The sequence below is a fragment of the Entelurus aequoreus genome, linkage group LG06, assembly GCF_033978785.1.
Source record: "Entelurus aequoreus isolate RoL-2023_Sb linkage group LG06, RoL_Eaeq_v1.1, whole genome shotgun sequence".
In the NCBI taxonomy this organism is placed as follows: domain Eukaryota; kingdom Metazoa; phylum Chordata; class Actinopteri; order Syngnathiformes; family Syngnathidae; genus Entelurus; species Entelurus aequoreus.
Genome location: NC_084736.1, coordinates 53,978,327 through 53,997,124, shown reverse-complemented (window position 1 = coordinate 53,997,124; position 18,798 = coordinate 53,978,327). Strand labels below are relative to the sequence as shown.

The following is an 18,798-nucleotide window of genomic DNA, read 5'->3' as shown; positions in this document are numbered from 1 at the left end:
ATTGGCAGCATGAAACTGTGATTGGAACATCCCTAGTTTAATGTACTGTAAGAAACTGATTCAAACTTGTGTAAGTTGACAATAAAACAAATATTTGATCCCCCCCACACACACACACACACTCTACTGTAGTGTCAGACAGGATGGCAAAACCCTCCAGGGTGATTTTGTATTTTCCTTTGGAAGGGTGTGTGAGGGCACGTGTGTGGAAAAGGCTGTGACGTGGAGGTGGTCTGCCTGTGTTTAGTGTCCAAAGCCGGCAGATTGTGACCTTATCAATGTGAAACTCTTAAGATAAATTATTCATAGCAGCTGTTTGATGTGTCTCACGGCCAAAGAATGACAAGGATGTAAGATGGAAAAAAAAAGCACTTTTTAAAGTTGCCATTGTTTGACTGCTAAACAGTTCATTAAGAATGTGTATTTTACAGGGAATACAGAGGAGAGGACAACACAGGCGTTCACGGTGAGTCTGTATGTAACCTGATTCTTGGGGTGTGTTTGACCATTTTGGCCACCCACGCTCCCGCTACCTGCTCATCTTGCCCTTTGCCTCTGACCGTGCGTTGTGTCTGCTCACAGGCGGCCGGCAACATGGCGGCGCAGCGTTCTCAAGCACGGCGGGATGTGTCGGTGTGGTGCAAGGACTAACACGGGGGCGAGATGCACTTTGTGGCTACGAGCTGTGAGCTAGCGGTATATGAAGCAGGGATATACCCACCGGCCATGACATCGAATGAGATCCATCACAGATAATATTACTTATTTCACGTATTACGCAGTGCATGTGATACAGTACACTTTACTGTAAGTGATAATCACAATCCTATATTTTTAAATTACTCTTCCGATTAATACAGAGCAGAGGTGGGTAAAGTATCCAAAAAATATTTACTTAGGTTATGACTCAAGTAAAAAGCAGTTGCCCAAATAATTATTTGAACTATCTACTCAAGTACTGACTAAATTTGTGAGTAACTTCTGATTTATTTAGTAGCTGTAGTTGGTGTGTGCGTTTGTAAGAGACACTGCTACTGCATGTACTCTACCATAAAAGATGCATATTTTACAGTCACAAGGCTGTGTTAGCATATGCGCAGCTACAACATGAAAAAAAATCCCTGTACTTTAATCAAGTGATTCTTTGGCGTACCACCAGTGGTATAAGTACCACGGTTTGAGAATCACATCACTAAGGCACTTATTTTACTAGTGTCGTGAACGTTAATATTGGGAGTGCTTAACTTGACAAAGATGTACTGTATCAATCCGGTATGCTAAAAAAAAAAAAATACATTCAGCAAACGTTTACACTTTTTACTTCTGCAAAGCTATGTTTATACTTTTTGAATTGATAGCAATTTTTAATTACATTAATTATAATTGTATTTAGTTTTTTTTTACCTTGAACCTAATTCTATGCATGTTTTGTACTAAAACCATTTTTTTTTAATCACAAAATAATAAATTCAACACAATTAAAACTTAATTTTGCAAAGTTTACAGACACAGGTCCGACTGGGGATCGAACACAGTACTACTGCTTTACAGTCCGGCAGTAACTCCACGGGGAATAGTGACAATGTTCAGGAAAATGTGCCGTTATATTGTTATCAGTGACTAAGCAGGAACCCAGCAGGCACGAGACATTAAAACAACGTTGAGAACTTGCTGAATTAGGCCGTGATGTGGAGTAACTCAAACCTAACGTTGAAACGACATGCTTTTTGACTACGTTTAATCAATGTTAGATTAGATTAGATTAGTTTATTTCAAAGGGGACAATGCAATTTCATAAAACACATGATGACTTCTGATGTGGATTTGACCTTTGAAATTTGGTAATTTTCCAACTGATAATTTACGACACAAATTCCACGTTGAAAAAACATGCTTTTCGACAACGTTTATTCAATGTCAGGTTGTGACGTTGATTTGACCATTGAAATTTGGTAATTTCCCAACCAACAGCGTGGATCCAACATCAGACACCAACTCAATTTACAAACACAATTATTTTGCAACGTTGTTTCAAAGTCAGTTTTAAAGGACATGTACGTATAATCAACATTGTATCAATGTCTTGTGCCTGCTGGGTAGCACAACATATATTTTTTGTGCAGTTGTAAGTGTAATTCTTGACACTATTACTGCATGTCAGTGTACCTCAAAAGATGCACATTTTCTCCTCAGGGTTAATATTAGCTTTTGCACAGCTGGAACATGAAAAAAACCCACACCTACAACTTACTGCAACATGTTTTCTATAGTTTGAAGTGGAATTCTTGACACTGCTACTAGGGCTTTAAATCTTTGGGCACCACACGGTTCGATATTATTCTTGGGAGTAACAATTAGATTCAGAATCTATTCTGGATTCAAAACGGTTCTCTATTCAAAATCATTACTTTCTTTAATAACATTGGGTGCCAGTTCTATGATTAACTGCATTGCTCCATAAAATAGATAAACAGCTCTGATAAATGTTTGGTTTTGTTTAATAGAATTCTACCCGAACATTCAATAAAGTCAAATACAAATAAGGCAACAAGAGAAGTAGCCCAGACTTCTCTTTTCTAAAGTATACCTGCACAGCAGGTATACTGCATCTACATCAACAACATGATTTCCTTGAGTGTCTGGACAGGACATGGAAAAAAAAAAAAAAAAAAAAAAAAAAAAAAAAATATATATATATATATATATATTATTTTTTATATTAGTTTTTTTTTAATCGTTTAAGAATTGTTACAAATAAGAATCACGATTCAGTCAAACATTTGACGTCATAACAAGGCAAATGGTAGCATAGCAGAGCTAAAACATTACATACATCAACAACTTATTGCAACATGTTTTCTCAAGTTGGAAGTGGAATTCTTGACACTGCTACTGCACGTACAGTACCACAAAACATTTTCCAGTTATAACCGGGCTACAGTTGCAATAGCGCAGATAAAATATAAAACATATCTACAACGTGTTTTTTTTTCTAGTTGGAAGTGGAATTCCTGTTGGCTTAAGTGTGAACATTTCTACTGCCACAGATGACAGCGCATGGTATAAATGTTATTTTTCCTAGTTTGCCAGAGAGTGTCGTCTCCTCTGACTTCGAGTCATGTCACTTTTTTACGATGTGTCGGATGAGTCATGTGACTGCCAGGCTCGGTCTGATTGGTGAAATGAAGCCAAACGTCACGAGTGTTTACAACTTGAAACAGAGTCATGTGACCGTGCCCGCTGGAAAAAGTCTTTCCGATGAGATAATACAATTTGTCTTTGCGAGATTAAAGTTAAAAGTTAAAGTTAAAGTACCCATGATTGTCACACACACACTAGGTGTGGCAAAATTATTCTCTGCATTTGACCCATCACCCTTGATCACCCCCTGGGAGGTGAGGGGAGCAGTGAGCAGCAGCGGTGGCTGCGCCCGGGAATAATTTTCGGTGATTCAACCCCCAATTGCAACCCTTGATGCTGAGTGCCAAGCAGGGAGGTAATGGGTCCCATTTTTATAGTCTTTGGTATGACTCGGCCAGGGTTTGAACTCACGACCTACCGATCTCAGGGCGGACACTCTAACCACTAAATGTTATGATGATGAACAAATGTAGCGATCGGAATGAAACGAAGTCAAGAAAATACTCAAGCAAAAGTAAAAAGTATGTTTCATTAAACAAAACTCTCACTCACAGGCTATTACCCACTTCTGATACAGAGCATTATTATTGTATGGGACATGATGTGGCCGGTTGGTGTATATCTGGAGTAGGTAATATTGTCGTCATACAAATATGTTCTATTTGTGTAAGTTAAGTGACTAATGAGTAGGCGCATTTTCCTTTTAGAAGAAAATCTAATCCGAATATGATATAATGTGTAATACAGTGTGTCAATAAACTAAAGAGGACAATATTAAGGATGATCTATGAATAAGTGCTGCACACCACGCTGAATTATACGTGTGAGATTGATGAAGGCGAGACATTCTCACAGTTGTACATGTTAGTGTTTTCCTTCTCTTTCTGTGTGTGTGTGTGCAGTCAGCTTCCCTCAGATGTTCCCGGTGACCTCTGACCTCAGAGTTTGGGGTCAAGCCCTGACAAATGAGACGGCAGAGTCCTTTGCCAGAACTGCAAACATTCCACAACAATCTCATGTCCTCTTCCTCTCCCTTCATATCCGCGCCACCCCGACGACCCCTTCTCCCCCTGCACACTGTACGTATTCCATGGATTGGTCCAAAAAAAAAAAAAAAAAGCTTTATTGGGTTTGCTGTAGTCAACATACCGAGGTATTACAACATGATCTAAAATTTCCCCAACACGTCCGCTTTGTCGAAACAAGTAAATAAAACAAAACAGCATGATCTCGGGGCTGAGGTTGGGGTGTGTAAGAGATTGGGATGTTACAGCCAGGCACATTATGTGATTGTGTGTGTGTGTGTGCGTGTGTTCTTGTATTTCTACCCTTCTTGAGACATCAACAAGGAAAAGTATCTTCCATATGAGGACCGGTGAACAAGTTAGGACCGAAACCATGGTCCCAATAGGGAAAACCATTGCATCCAATAGAGAATGTCTCATTTGCACCCCTGGTGGTGAAATGTATCAAAATTAGGGTGGTCCCAAAAAAGAGGCATTTTTCAAATTGACTGTGTGTCGGTTTTAAACGTGCTCCCCCTCTGGTCAACATATGTAATAAAAAGTGTGTGTACAAATTTGAAGTGCTCCCCCTCTGGCGGACATATACAATAACAAGTGTGTGCAAGAAATTGAAATTCGCTCCCTTTGGCCAAAATTTGAAAATAAATATGTATATAGGGACATACTGTAATAACTTGAAGTAAATAATGAAGATTAAACAACAAATACAAACAAAAAATTCAACAACAAAAACATTAACTAAAAGCTTACCTTTTTTATATTTGTATATTATGTATATATTATTAATGTTGTAAATACAAATATTTATATATCTAGAAAGGGTGGTCCTAAAGAGGTAGGCATTTTTCGGAGGTCTCAAGAAGGTAACAATACAAGAATGTGTGTTTGTGTGTGTGTGTGTGCGCGCAAGTGTGTGCGCGCGCGCGCGTGTGTGTGTGTGTCAGAAAATCTTGTCAGCGATGTCAAGGATGAGGAATGTTGCAGTGTGATTTTTACACACACTGTTGGCTCTAGCATTTCCGGCAACATTTCTCACTCTGTCTCCCTCGCACCATCCCCTGTCCTGCAATATCCCCACATTTTTCTATCCTTTAAAGACATCACCCCTCACCCATTCCTTCACAGGCCTCCTTATTCCCTCTCTGTCCATTTTGTCTCCTTTTACCACCAGTCCCGGCTGTCCCATCGTCAGCCAACGTCAACCTCACCCTTCTTCCTCCACGCTCTCTCTGTCTGCTTATCTTCCTTGTCACTTTTTCTCTCATTTTTCAACAAGCCACCAAAAAAGTGCAAGAACCCGGGACTACTGAGGGCTAAAAAAATAGGAGGCTAGTTAAGGTAAGTGGCAGCTCCTGTTTTGGGATGACATGGCAAATATTTATTCAGCCGTAGTTGGCGTGTGTTTGTGTGCATGTGGGAGACAGACACTGCTACTGCATGTAATGTAGGATGCACAATTTCCAGTCACTTACGACATAATAACAAGGATAATGTAAGCATATGTGCAGCTAAAACATAAAAAATGTACCGCAAGATGTTTTCTCTAGTTGAAAGTGGAATTATTGTAGGTTGAAATGTGAACATTTGTACTGACACAAATGACAGCACATGATATAAATGTTCTTTTCCCTAGTTTGTAAGTTTAACAATGAAGCGCCTTGTGCACATTATGGAAAAATCTTCTGAGTAGACTGTAAATGAGCCTGATTATAGCAAATATGCTGATTAATCTAAAGTCTCAACTAATTATTTTCGTCTAAATTAGCGTAAACAACCTATTTTCCTCTGATTAAAATAAGATAAATAATCAAAACAAATGCACGTTGACGAACACTATGACATCTACTGACATTTTAGTCAACAAATAAAATTGAGACAAAAATGTTGACAGAAACAAAACCAATCATATTGGATTTTGTTTTTTAGGTGGGTGGGACAAGCTTTATAACGGCATACGAGTTACAAAGGAAATCCAATCAGGTGCTTTTCTTTATTTTACTTAAATATTAGTAAATCGATTTTCGAATGAAACACGATTCTTATTTGTAATTATTTTTAATCGATAAAAAAAAAAAATCAATTTAAAAAAAGCCTTTAAAAAAAATCTGTCACTGCCACTTTATTAAATGTTAGGGTAGGAATGTATTAAACAAAACCAGTTTCCTTTTAAGTAATAAAGAAATGTATCAGAGCGTTTTGTCTATTTCATGGAGGAAAGTACTTAATTATAGACCTGCCACCAAATGTTATTAAAAAAGTAATCATTTTTAATTGAAAAACGTTTTGAATCGAGAATAAATTCTGATTTAAATTGTTACCTTCCAAGAATCAAATCGTATTGTGTGGTGCCCCAAAAGCAATAAGACATTAAAGCTATCTTGTATTTTAAAATTCATATTTTAGTGGACTAAATTTACTGTAATTTTAGCCGAAATGTTGTGCAATTTAGTCGACTAAAACTGAATCAATACAGATTACTAAAATTTGATGAAGACCAAAATACAAAAACTGCTGTCAAAATTACAACTGAATCCAAGTAGGAATATATATTGTTCCCTTATAAACCAGTACTAGTACTAAATAAGTACCTTAAAAATGGTGCCTGAACTGGCACTCAAAATAAGCAAATACTAATAAAAAAAAGCTTTTTTATTTTTATAGAATTTTGTGACATTCAAATCGATAAGATTAGTAATTCAGATACTTCAATTATATAAATGAAATGATAACTAAGTAATACATTCATAAATAAGCAATAAAATCCACAACAAATTGTGATAATTCTCGCAGAAATACAGAACATAGACAAACGCGCAAAAAATGACTTGTTTGTCACTTGTCATAATTCCTGGGGTTCCTGAATGCAACCATCAGTGTGTGAATGTGTGTGAGAATGGGTGAATGTGGAAATAGTGTCAAAGCGCTTTGAGTTCCTTAAAAAGGTAGAAAAGCACTATACAAGTATAACCATTTACCATTTACCATTTATCTCACTCGCCATAACCTTGTTGGTGAATACCGAGGAAGTCCTGTCACTGTGTTGTTGTTGTGCCAGCGGTGTTACGATCACCAATACAATTTAAAAAGTGTGTCAGTTATTACTTGTTGCAGGTGGCTGAGTCTGCAATCATTTACCACCGAAATAAGGCACCAATATATATATATATATATATATATATATATATATATATATATATATATATATATATATATATATATATATATATATATATACATTTACATTTTTTTTTTTTGGTGTGGTTACGTTATGGAGCCAAGTTGTGTTACCCATCCCTAGTCCGAATACAGAAACAAACAGTAAACACAAATGGACAACATGACAAAATCAAGTTAAAACCATACAAAAGACACTAAGAAAACAAAATAAACAATGCAATTAGTCAAAGTGATGAAATGACTAGGTTGGTTAAACATTGACCCCACATTCCCTTTAAAGCTCCACCTATGAAAACAAAAACAGTCACATGTCAAAAAAAGTCCGGATGTGATGCTTGCTTCTGTAATTGTACTAAAAGACACTGCTATACAAATAAAAACATCAATCACATAATGCGACTATGCTTTTTTTTTGTGGTATCATTTGATGTCTGCTGCTATAGGAGCCACTGGAGGCTACACCTGGCTGAACATGAAACTTGACCTGGTCAAGAATGTTTCCTCTCAGGGTGGCTGATCACATGACGCAAAAACACAGATGGATCCACGCTCTAATGTGCCGAGCAGTGGTGCAGATTACGGCTATTCTTTCTGCTTCCAGACATTTTTGGTTTGTTTTCCCAGGCGTGATGAGAATGACATTCTAGTAACATTTGAATACAAGATCGACCAGAAGAAGAATAATTGATCCATACCATACTGGCCAAAGAAGAAGAAGAAGAAGAAGAAGAAGAAGAAGAAGAAGACGAAGAAGAAGAAGAAGAAGAAGAAGAAGAAGAAGAAGAAGAAGAAGAAGAAGAAGAAGAAGAAGAAGAAGATGTCGAGGGAGAGGAACACGAAGCAGAAAAACAAAGAAAAAAACTAATACTTGACATACCAAAAAAAAATATTGTTGTCTTCTTGTAATAAAAAGGCAAATGCAGAGAAAAAAAGAACACAAAATCAGAATCAGAATCAGAATCAGAAATACTTTAATTATCCCCAAGGGTAAATTAAGATTTTCAGCACAATCCCATTCAAGAGCAGACAAACATTACAGGGAGACAGAACAGGATCGCTGACGGGTCTGCCAACTTCTGGCGCCCCTTACAAAAAAGGTGAGACACAGGTAAACGCTGCGTGGGGGGGGATCTGGGCCAAGTTAAAAAAAACCTCATAGCCATAGCACACATAAACATGTGTGTAAGAGGGAAACATCAAACATCATTGAACACAAAGGACATTAAAGACATTAAAAGAGCAGAGCTGATGCAACCAGCCACTTCTACACACAGCCACAAAAGTAAAACAACAAAAAAACAAAACAAAGAGCAGAGCTGATGCAACGAGCCACTTCTACACACAGCCACAAAAGTAAAACAAAAAATAAATAAATAAATAAATAAATAAATACATATACACTGTGGTGGCCTATGCGGTGTTCCACGCCATTGTCTGCTGAGGTTGGGGGAGCATGGCCAGAGACAGGAGCAGACCCAATAAAGCAATCAAGAGAGCCGACTCCACCCTCAGCCACCCACCAACTCTCGGCCAGTGTCCAGTCCGCATGGATGAGCGAGGATATGTCCAAGGAGACCGAGGTGTCCGATGTTGGACAAAATGTTGGATTTTGCGGTATTTTGGTTACCAATATCACTTTATGAGCTACCTAAACCGCATTTGTTTTAACAAGTCATTATTACAAAAATAACAACGTAAGTGCAATCAAACTGTTTGGATGGCAAATAACACTTTAGAAAAATGAAGTACTGCAATTATACGAGCGGGGAAACGCAAGAATATTTAGTCATGGCAATGTAATCGCCAATGTGTCAGTCGAGTTCAAAGCTAAAAAGGGCGGCTTCAAATTTCAATAATGAACAATGTGGATGGATTAAAGTTTATGTAATTTCTAAAGTGCGGTTTTCAATTATTTCAGGTTATCAGTTTGGCGTAAAATGCCTATATTTTGGAAAAACTGCCTTCGAGTAGGGAACGGAAGGGGTTGACATTTGACGCCGTCTTCTTCTTGGTTGTAGAGTACTGATGCTACCATGTCTCACTGTTTATTTAGCCGATGTTGCTACTGGGTGAAAACTGTGTAAACACGAGGCGGGTCCAAACAGCACCATCGCCAGCTGAACTGAACGGCACTGCCCTTCTTTCATTTTCCATCATTGTTTGGGCTTTAATGGCCAGCTTCCTGTCTGTACGTTCAGTGTAAATAAATGATTACGTGCTGCAAACACACACCGAGTGTCAGCAATCGGCCCCCGAGTTGAAACAGGAAGTTAGCGACAGACAAATGGGGGAGGCGTAGGCAAGTGGGTAAGTTATAGCCATGACGCCATTAGCAGATTCTCTCGTTTACGCCCCTTCTCTCTATGTCCGCGGGCAGCTGAAAGATATTTAAATAAAAATAAAAAAAGGGAAAAAAGGCGTTTAAAGCTCCTTGAATCCCTGCCACCACCCACGGTTCCGGCTGTGTTTTGGAGCGTGGATGTATGCCCTCGTCCCCCAGGGCACCGGTCCCACTTTATCCCACCCCTTTTCAAGGAACAAGCACCCAGCCCCCCCTTACGGACCCCCAGTGCCTCCATCCTGCTGCCTCGCTCACTGATTCAGTGCGTAAAAGCGCCCCCTGAATGATGGATTACTGTGTCACCGCAGCCTGCGAAGGATTAATTTGTTTCATTGATTTCTCTTTAGGCAGAATGCCAGCGTCTGCCGTTTCCCACCTTTTCCTCCAAGTCTTGCAGCTGTAATAGACGGTAATGGCTTAAGACAAATCAACCCATTTCTTGTAAAAATAGCAGCAAATAACCCTCCCCACTTTGCAGCCCCGCACTCCACACACACACACACACGTCAGGGGGTGGTGGGGTGGAAATGGGGTACAGAGGGGCCCTCCCTTCACCCTTGGTCTCTGTTTCGACACTGCTGTCCTTCTTCTACCTCGAAACCGGAAAAGACAACAGTAGATTTTACGGTAAAAAACTGGCAGCTCAGTCATCAGAATTTTACAGTAAAAACAACGATGGTACCGTTTTTCAATTTGCAGTAATGCACTGTAAAAACAAGGCCCATAGAATTTACAGTAAAATAGTAGGCAGCTTGAGTGCCAGAATTTTACCATAAAAATAACAATGGTACAGATTTTTTAATTTACAGTAACACATTGAAAAAACAACAACTTTAGATTTTACTTAAAAAAACAACAACTGATAGTACATTCAGTTGCCACAATTTTACCGTAAAAATAACAGTGTTACTGTCTTTTGATTTATAATAATACAGTAAAAACAGATTTTAAAAAAATAACGTCAAAAAAACGATTTTCAATTTACAGAAATGCACTGTCAAAACGACCTTAGTTTTTTTGGCAAAAAATTAGTACTGAGCAAGGGTACTGAGCCTAATCGCCAGAATTTTACCATAAAAATAACAGTGGTACAGTTTTTCAATTTACAGTAGCACACTGAAAAAACAACGACTTTAGATTTTACATAAAAAAACAACAGGTAGTTCATTCAGCTGCCACAATTTTACCGTAAAAATAATAGTAGTACCATTTTCAATTTACAGTAATGCACTTTAAAAACAACAGCCATATAATACTGGCAGCTCAGCTGACACAATTTTAAAATAAAAAAATAACAGTCTTACCGTTTTTTTGATTTATAATAACACGGTAAAATCCGATTAAAAAAATAACGTAAAAAAAAAATAGATTTTCAATTTACAAAAATGCACTGTAAAAAATGACCTTAGTTTTTTTGGTAAAAAATTAGTACTGTACAGGGGTACTGAGCTTGATCGCCAGACTTTTACCATAAAAATATTAGTGGCACAGTTTTTAAATTTACAGTAGCACACTTAAAAAACAACGACTTTAGATTTTACGTAAAAAACAACAACTTCATTTAGTTCATTTAATAATGCACTGTAAAAAATGTAAAAAATAACGGTGTTACTGTTTTTGGATTTATAATAATACGGTAAAAACAGATGAAAAAAATAGCGTACAAAAAACGATTTTCAACTTACAGAAATGAACTGTAAAACAACTTTAGTTTTTTGGGTAAAAAATTGGCAGCCAGGTTGCCAGAATTTTAGAGTGAAAATAAAAGTGTTACTGAGCTTAATCGCCAGAATTTTACCATAAAAATAACAGTGGTACAGTTTTTCAATTTACAGTAAAAACTGAAAAAACAACGACCCTCGATTCTACGTAAAAAAACAACAACTGGTAGTTCATTCAGTTGCCACAATTTTACCGTAAAAATAATACTGGTACCATTGGCGTTGTTAGGCCTATTTTAGGGGGGCTCAAGCCCCCCTAAAATGTTCTTAAGCCCCCCTAAATAATTTGGTGTTAAAAAAAAATATATATATTTTTTATTTATTTATTTATTTATTTTTTTACAAATACATGCCGACATATTCATTATAAAGTGGCCCGAATATGAGTTTAAATAAATAATCATATAACCTGTTATTATTCACTCAGTTTCCCCTCACTTCATAGCGTAAGGTAGAGAGCCCCTTTATTGCGTCGGTATCCAATCCATTCCACTTGTTCATATAGAAAATGCCCACATCACTCAAAATCCAGTCCGCATTTTCTCTGCGACCTTGCTTGCGGTCCTTGGACTTGTTCATATAGAAAATGCCCACATCACTCAAAATCCAGTCCGCATTTTCTCTGCGACCTTGCTTGCGGTCCTGCAGGTGTACGAAGCACATTAGCACACAGCACTGCAGAACAAGAACCTTGTGTCTGCAATTGTAAATAATTTAGTTTTTAAGTTTTGTGTTTCTTGTAGAATCTATAGCCTATTGTTAAAATAATGAAAAAACCCATTAAATATATTTGTTTTATTGTATTGTTACATTAATAGCTGTTGTATTATTATAGGATGGCTTGTTAAACATTTCATAAGATTTTCAGAGGGTGGAAAAACCAAGACATTCAATATAAAATGTAAAATGAATAAATACATAAAAAGAAAAAGAAAAAGAAAAAAAAAATGGTTAAAAGCCATCGTCCCAGGGAGCATTTAATTTCGTCCCGTGCATTTTTTTTTACCGTCCCCGGGATGACGGGACTACGTTAATCTCAAACTCTGGAAGTTACATTTTATTGTTTGCATTATTTGTTTCAGCATTGCACTTTGAAGATGGTCCCTCAGCTCTTTGACAACTTTGGCTCTTTTTCAGATCAGCAGACGGACTCTAAGTCTTTCTTATTTACAGTATATATAAAAGTTTCTCATTTCTATTCAGACTTCCATATATATTTAATTTCCTTAACGGCTTGCCATAATATATACAAACCCCGTTTCCATATGAGTTGGGAAATTGTGTTAGATGTAAATATAAATGGAATACAATGATTTGCAAATCCTTTTCAACCCATATTCAATTGAATGCACTACAAAGACAAGATGTTTGATGTTCAAACTCATAAACTTTATTTTTTTTTTTGCAAATAATAATTAACCTACAATTTCATGGCTGCAACACGTGCCAAAGTAGTTGGGAAAGGGCATGTTCACCACTGTGTTACATGGTCTTTCCTTTTAACAACACTCAGTAAACGTTTGGGAACTGAGGAGACACATTTTTTAAGCTTCTCAGGTGGAATTCTTTCGCATTCTTGCTTGATGTACAGCTTAAGTTGTTCAACAGTCCGGGGGTCTCCGTTGTGGTATTTTAGGCTTCAAAATGCGCCACACATTTTCAATGGGAGACAGGTCTAGACTACAGGCAGGCCAGTCTAGTACCCGCACTCTTTTGCTATTAAGCCACGTTGATGTAACGCGTGGCTTGGCATTGTCTTGCTGAAATAAGCAGGGGCGTCCATGGTAACGTTGCTTGGATGGAAACATATGTTTCTCCAAAACCTGTATGTACCTTTCAGCATTAATGGTGCCTTCACAGATGTGTAAGTTACCCATGTCTTGGGCACTAATGCACCTCCATTCCATCACAGATGCTGGCTTTTCAACTTTGCGCCTCTAACAATCCGGATGGTTCTTTTCCTCTTTGGTCCGGAGGACACGACGTCCACAGTTTCCAAAAACAATTTGAAATGTGGACTCGTCAGACCACAGAACACTTTTCCACTTTGTATCAGTCCATCTTAGATGAGCTCAGGCCCAGCGAAGCCGACGGCGTTTCTGGGTGTTGTTGATAAACGGTTTTTGCCTTGCATAGGAGAGTTTTAACTTGCACTTACAGATGTAGCGACCAACTGTAGTTACTGACAGTGGGTTTCTGAAGTGTTCCTGAGCCCATGTGGTGATATCCTTTACACACTGATGTCGCTTGTTGATGCAGTACAGCCTGAGGGCTCGAAGGTCACGGGCTTAGCTGCTTACGTGCAGTGATTTCTCCAGATTCTCTGAACCCTTTGATGATATTACGGACCGTAGATGGCGAAATCCCTAAATTCCTTGCAATAGCTGGTTGAGAAAGGTTTTTCTTAAACTGTTCAACAATTTGCTCATGCATTTGTTGACAAAGTGGTGACCCTCGCCCCATCCTTGTTTGTGAATGACTGAGCATTTCATGGAATCTACTTTTATACCCAATCATGGCACCCACCTGTTCCCAATTAGCCTGTTCACCTATGGTATGTTCCAAAGAAGTGTTTGATGAGCATTCCTCAACTTTATCAGTATTTATTGCCACCTTTCCCAACTTCTTTGTCACGTGTTGCTGGCATCAAATTCTAAAGTTAATGATTATTTGCAAAAAAAAAAAAAGTTTATCAGTTTGAACATCAAATATGTTGTTTTTGTAGCATATTCAACTGAATATGGGTTGAAAATGATTTGCAAATCATTGTATTCCGTTTATATTTACATCTAACACAATTTCCCAACTCATATGGAAACGGGGTTTGCATATATAAATATAGTTTATACAAGCCAAATTATCCCGATCCAGATATTACTTTAATTCAAGTAATTAAGTAATATTTCCAGGGCTTGAATTTACAACCATTTTAGTCACATATGTGCCCAAAATGCAATCTGTGCAACTTCAAAATATTTGGGAACAAACAATTATTGTATTGTGAGCTAAAGTCGTGGCATTAGCCTCTATGTTGTGAATGAATAACATAGAGGCTAATGCCATGACTTTCATTGTGTTTCAGTGTATCTTGAAGGATCATGCAAGTAATAGTTTCTTGTTGATGCTGTAAACAAAATGTCACTGTGCAAACCCATGTTTGTTGTTGTACTGAACACAGATTGAAAATAAACCGACTGAAATAATAATAATAACAATGATTAATTTCTAAGTCTTTGTTAGCCGTTTGTGAAGTTTTGTGCTCTTGCGCTACGTTCGCTCGCATCCTGTGCATCTCCTGGGGGCTAAGACCCCCCTGTCCTTAAAAGCTAGTGACGCCCCTGACTGGTACCATTTTCAATTTAAAGTAATGCACTGTAAAAACAACAGCCATGTAAAATATTGGCAGCTCAGTTGACACAATTTTACCGTAAAAATAACAGTGTTACTGTTTTTTTGATTTATAATAATAAGTTAAAACATATTTTAAAAAATTGCGCACAAATAACCGATTTTCAATTTAAAGAAATGCACTGTAAAACTACCTTAGTTTTTTTGGTAAAAAAATGGCAGCCCGGTTGCCAGAATTTTAGAGTGAAAATAAAAGTGGTACTGTTTTACAATCGACAGTGATGCACTGTAAAGTTAAGTTAAGTTAAAGTACCAATGATTGTCACATTTGTCCTCTGCATTTGACTCATTCCCTTGTTCACCCCCTGGGAGGTGAGGGGAGCAGTGGGCAGCAGCGGTGCCGCGCCCGGGAATAATTTTTGATTTAAACCCCAATTCCAACCCTTGATGCTGAGTGCCAAGCAGGGAGGTAATGGGTCCCATTTTTATAGTCTTTGGTATGACTCGGCCGGGCTTTGAACTCACAACCTACCGATCTCAGGGCGGAAAGCAAGGCCCATAGATTTTACAGTAAAATTGTAGGCAGCTTAATCGCCAGACTTTTACCATAAAAATAACAGGGTTACAGTTCTTCAATTTACAGTAGCACACTGAAAACACAGCGACCTTAGATTTTACTTTAAAAAACAACAACTGGTAGTTCATTCAGATGCCACAATTTTACCGTAAAAATAACAGTGATACTGTTTTTTGATTTATAATTATGCACTGACGACATTAAACTTAACGGTAAAAAAAAAAAAAAAAAAAAATACTGTACAAATTAACCGATTTTCAATTTACAGAAATACGCTATAAAAAAAACCTTATTTTTTTCGGTAAAAAAAATAGCAGCCTGGTTGCCATAATTTTAGAGTAAAAATAAAGGTGGTACTCTTTTACAATCAACAATAATGGAGTATAAAAGCAGCTAACAAATATTTTACGATAAAAACAACAAAAAGTGGCAGCTCAGTCGTCAGAGTTTTAGGATAGAATAGACTTTTATATAACCCACAATGGAGAAAGTACATCGTTACAGTGCAGGTTTTTACATACAGTAACAGAAGTAAAGCGTAATGTAAAACTAAATAATTAGAAAAAAAGACTACATATTGCTTACTACTATGTATAGATATAAGATACAATACCTCCATTCAATGTATAGCAATGCACATTTTAAGGCAACAAATTGGCAGCTCAGTCGCCAGAACTTCACCATAAATATAACAGTAGTTGCGATTTTCAATCTACTGTAATGCACTGTAAAACAATGAGCGTAGATTTTACAGCAAAAAAACTGGTAGCTCAGACACAATAATTGTATCATAAAAATAACAGTGGCACCATGTTTAAATTTACAGCAATTCACTGTAAAAAACGATGTTACACTTTTAAAATGTTTTGTTTTACTGTAAATATAACAGTATTAGTCCTACCGTTATTCAATTTAAATCAATGCACTGTAAATCAATGACTGTAAATTTTAAGGTAAAAAAATTGGGCGCTCAGTCGCCAAAAATGTACGGTAAATATAACAGTGGTAGCGATTTTCAATTTACAAATGCATTGTAAAAACAGTAAGCGTAGATTTTAGGGTAAAAAAACCTGGCAGCTCGGTCATGAGAATGTTACCGTAAAATTGCAAAAAATACTGCGTTTTAATTTAAAGTATTGCGTTGTAAAAAATGTGTAGATTTTACAAACATTTAAAAAAAAAAAAGAAATAAAATGGGGGCTCAGTCGTCAAGATTTTAGCATAAACATGACAGTGGTACCAAATCCTAAATTTACAGTTCGATAATTTGGTGTAAAACACATTTTGAGGTACAATTCTGTGCTGCCAGTTTTTGTTTGTTTTTTACCGTAAAATCTGTATATTGAATATTTTTTGTTGTGCATTTACCCTCACACTAACTGAGTCATAGGTCTGTTGTACTTATAAATTCCTGTAAGGCCTCACAAGGGATGGGTAGTGACAGCACTACCTGGGAGGGGTGGAGTGGTCAAGTCATTCTCTCCAGTAATGGAAGTGGTTACTGCTATTCCCTCCACACCTACAGGAACAGCCAACTGTTAACCATTGTGATCTATGGCAACGTCTTAGCACAGGAGGCTGAAGGGTTGTACTGACGCTGATGAATAAGGGCATGTCTGCGCAACACGTTTTCTTGTGTGTGGTTGTATAGTATCGTGTTAAGGAGCTCTGTAAAAGCTATTTCTAAACAAATATGAATCAATGGCATCATGGCTCTCAGCTAACAGTACAAGATTCCTGACATTGGCTGGTATTAACACAGACATAACACGCTTTACTAGCTTGTCACTGCTTTGAACGATGGGGAATCCAAACTGCCGGTAACATTAAGCACACCACTACAGGCTGACTGTCCTCAAACGCTTTCCAATCCGAAAGAGATTTACGAGTAGGACCAGATCCATTAATCCATTGTCGATTTGCTCTGGCTGCCCTGCGGGGAATTCTGATATCAGATGTCATACAGTGTTGAAACACGGTCCATTGTACGCCAGGGTACATGGTAACATCAAGACTCCTGTTAAACAGCCGTACCACAACAGTGAGGGGAGAGCTTGCAAGTTTCAACTGCCTTTCTATTTCATTCAGTATGACAATAACATGCGCTTACACCAAGAAATGTTTTAGTATTAAAATCTAGGGACTGTAATTTTGGCAGAAATGTTACACAGATGGCAATTAATGGCGCATTTGAATTGAAATATCCATGAAACAATTAATACAGCACTATGTCATAGGTTTATACATTACAAGAGATCATTACGATTGGTTATCTGTGTTTGTTATGATGTTAAAGAAATGACATGGCATTGCTACTAGGGGTGTGCCGATATCATCAAAAAATCAAGTTTCCGATTGTCTATTCGTCCAGGCCATTGTATTCTCTGGGCATTCAATGGATCAGTTTGTCTTAGACGCCTGCTGTTGGCATTGACAGAGGGGTCGCTCCATTTCATCTTAAAAGTATGTTGTTATGGTTATGGTATTAATATATTGTCTACATTAATACATTTACAATATGGCACATCCTATTTCCGAAAAAGAGTCGGTAACTTTTATTCATTTTATTTAATACCACACCTTTTGTCAATAATGGCTAACACATTTGTTCACTTCCCGGTGACACCGATTAGCAACAATATTTAAGTTAAAGTTATGGCAGGGTATGTTTATTAACGCGGACACGGTTGTTATTCAATACTTTCTAATGCATACATGTTTATATTGACAAATGTGGTGTTTTAAACAATATTCTTCAAATAAGGACACCTTTTACGCATGTCTAGCTTGTGCGCTATCGTGTGCTTAGCTCTTGTGTAGTTGCGAGCTCTTAGTAGCCTATAGGCTGCCATGTTTGCCTTTTGTAAATGACTTCACCAAAACACAAGAAAAAGTCCAACCTGGAGGACATTTAGATGTTGACTGGTTGTCAGCTTTGCACAAGTAAACAAGGCTGCTTGTATCGGAGTTTATATGGGACATTTTATATACAAGCCGATAACATAAAATCCGATATATGTTTTTTTTGCTGATATTGCGCAGATATCAATATCAGATCAGGACACCTGCATTAAAAATGTTATTTTTAATGCAGATTGCTGTTGCAGATGAGTGAGCACACTGTGATAATGGCCTCAACTCACTGCAATCAATGGAACAGTGTCTACAAAGCTGTGGCTTGGGGACAGGCGACTGGTCACCTGGTGCTCCACCAGATCCCCCTGCTAAGCTGGCCTCTCCGGGGTAAACCTCCCCGAAGCCCCCTCATGTCTGACACCACCAGGCCCTTCAAATTCCACTCTTAGATGCAGGATTAGGTAATATTCCCCAGATAGTGTCTTTTTCTCAATTTCTATCATTCTCTGCACCTTTCTATTCTTGACGTCGCAACCCTCCCTTGCTCTCCTCGCCCTCTTGAAGTGCTTGTTCAACTAAGGGCACGTCTATCCTCAGGGGTCCTTGCATTTT

The 18,798-nt window shown here is 37.7% G+C and overlaps 1 long non-coding RNA gene across 2 annotated transcripts; it reads left to right on the top strand.

The window, feature by feature from the left end:
• The first annotated feature begins 429 nt into the window (after nt 1-429).
• Nucleotides 430-9,874, top strand: LOC133652343 (uncharacterized). Of its 2 annotated transcripts, none has more exons than XR_009826567.1 (3): nt 430-466; nt 583-685; nt 4,044-9,874. It is a non-coding gene; the product is annotated as an uncharacterized LOC133652343 (long non-coding RNA). The 2 variants fall into 2 exon arrangements; XR_009826566.1 differs by having other exon boundaries at nt 583-696.
• The last annotated feature ends 8,924 nt before the right edge of the window (nt 9,875-18,798 follow it).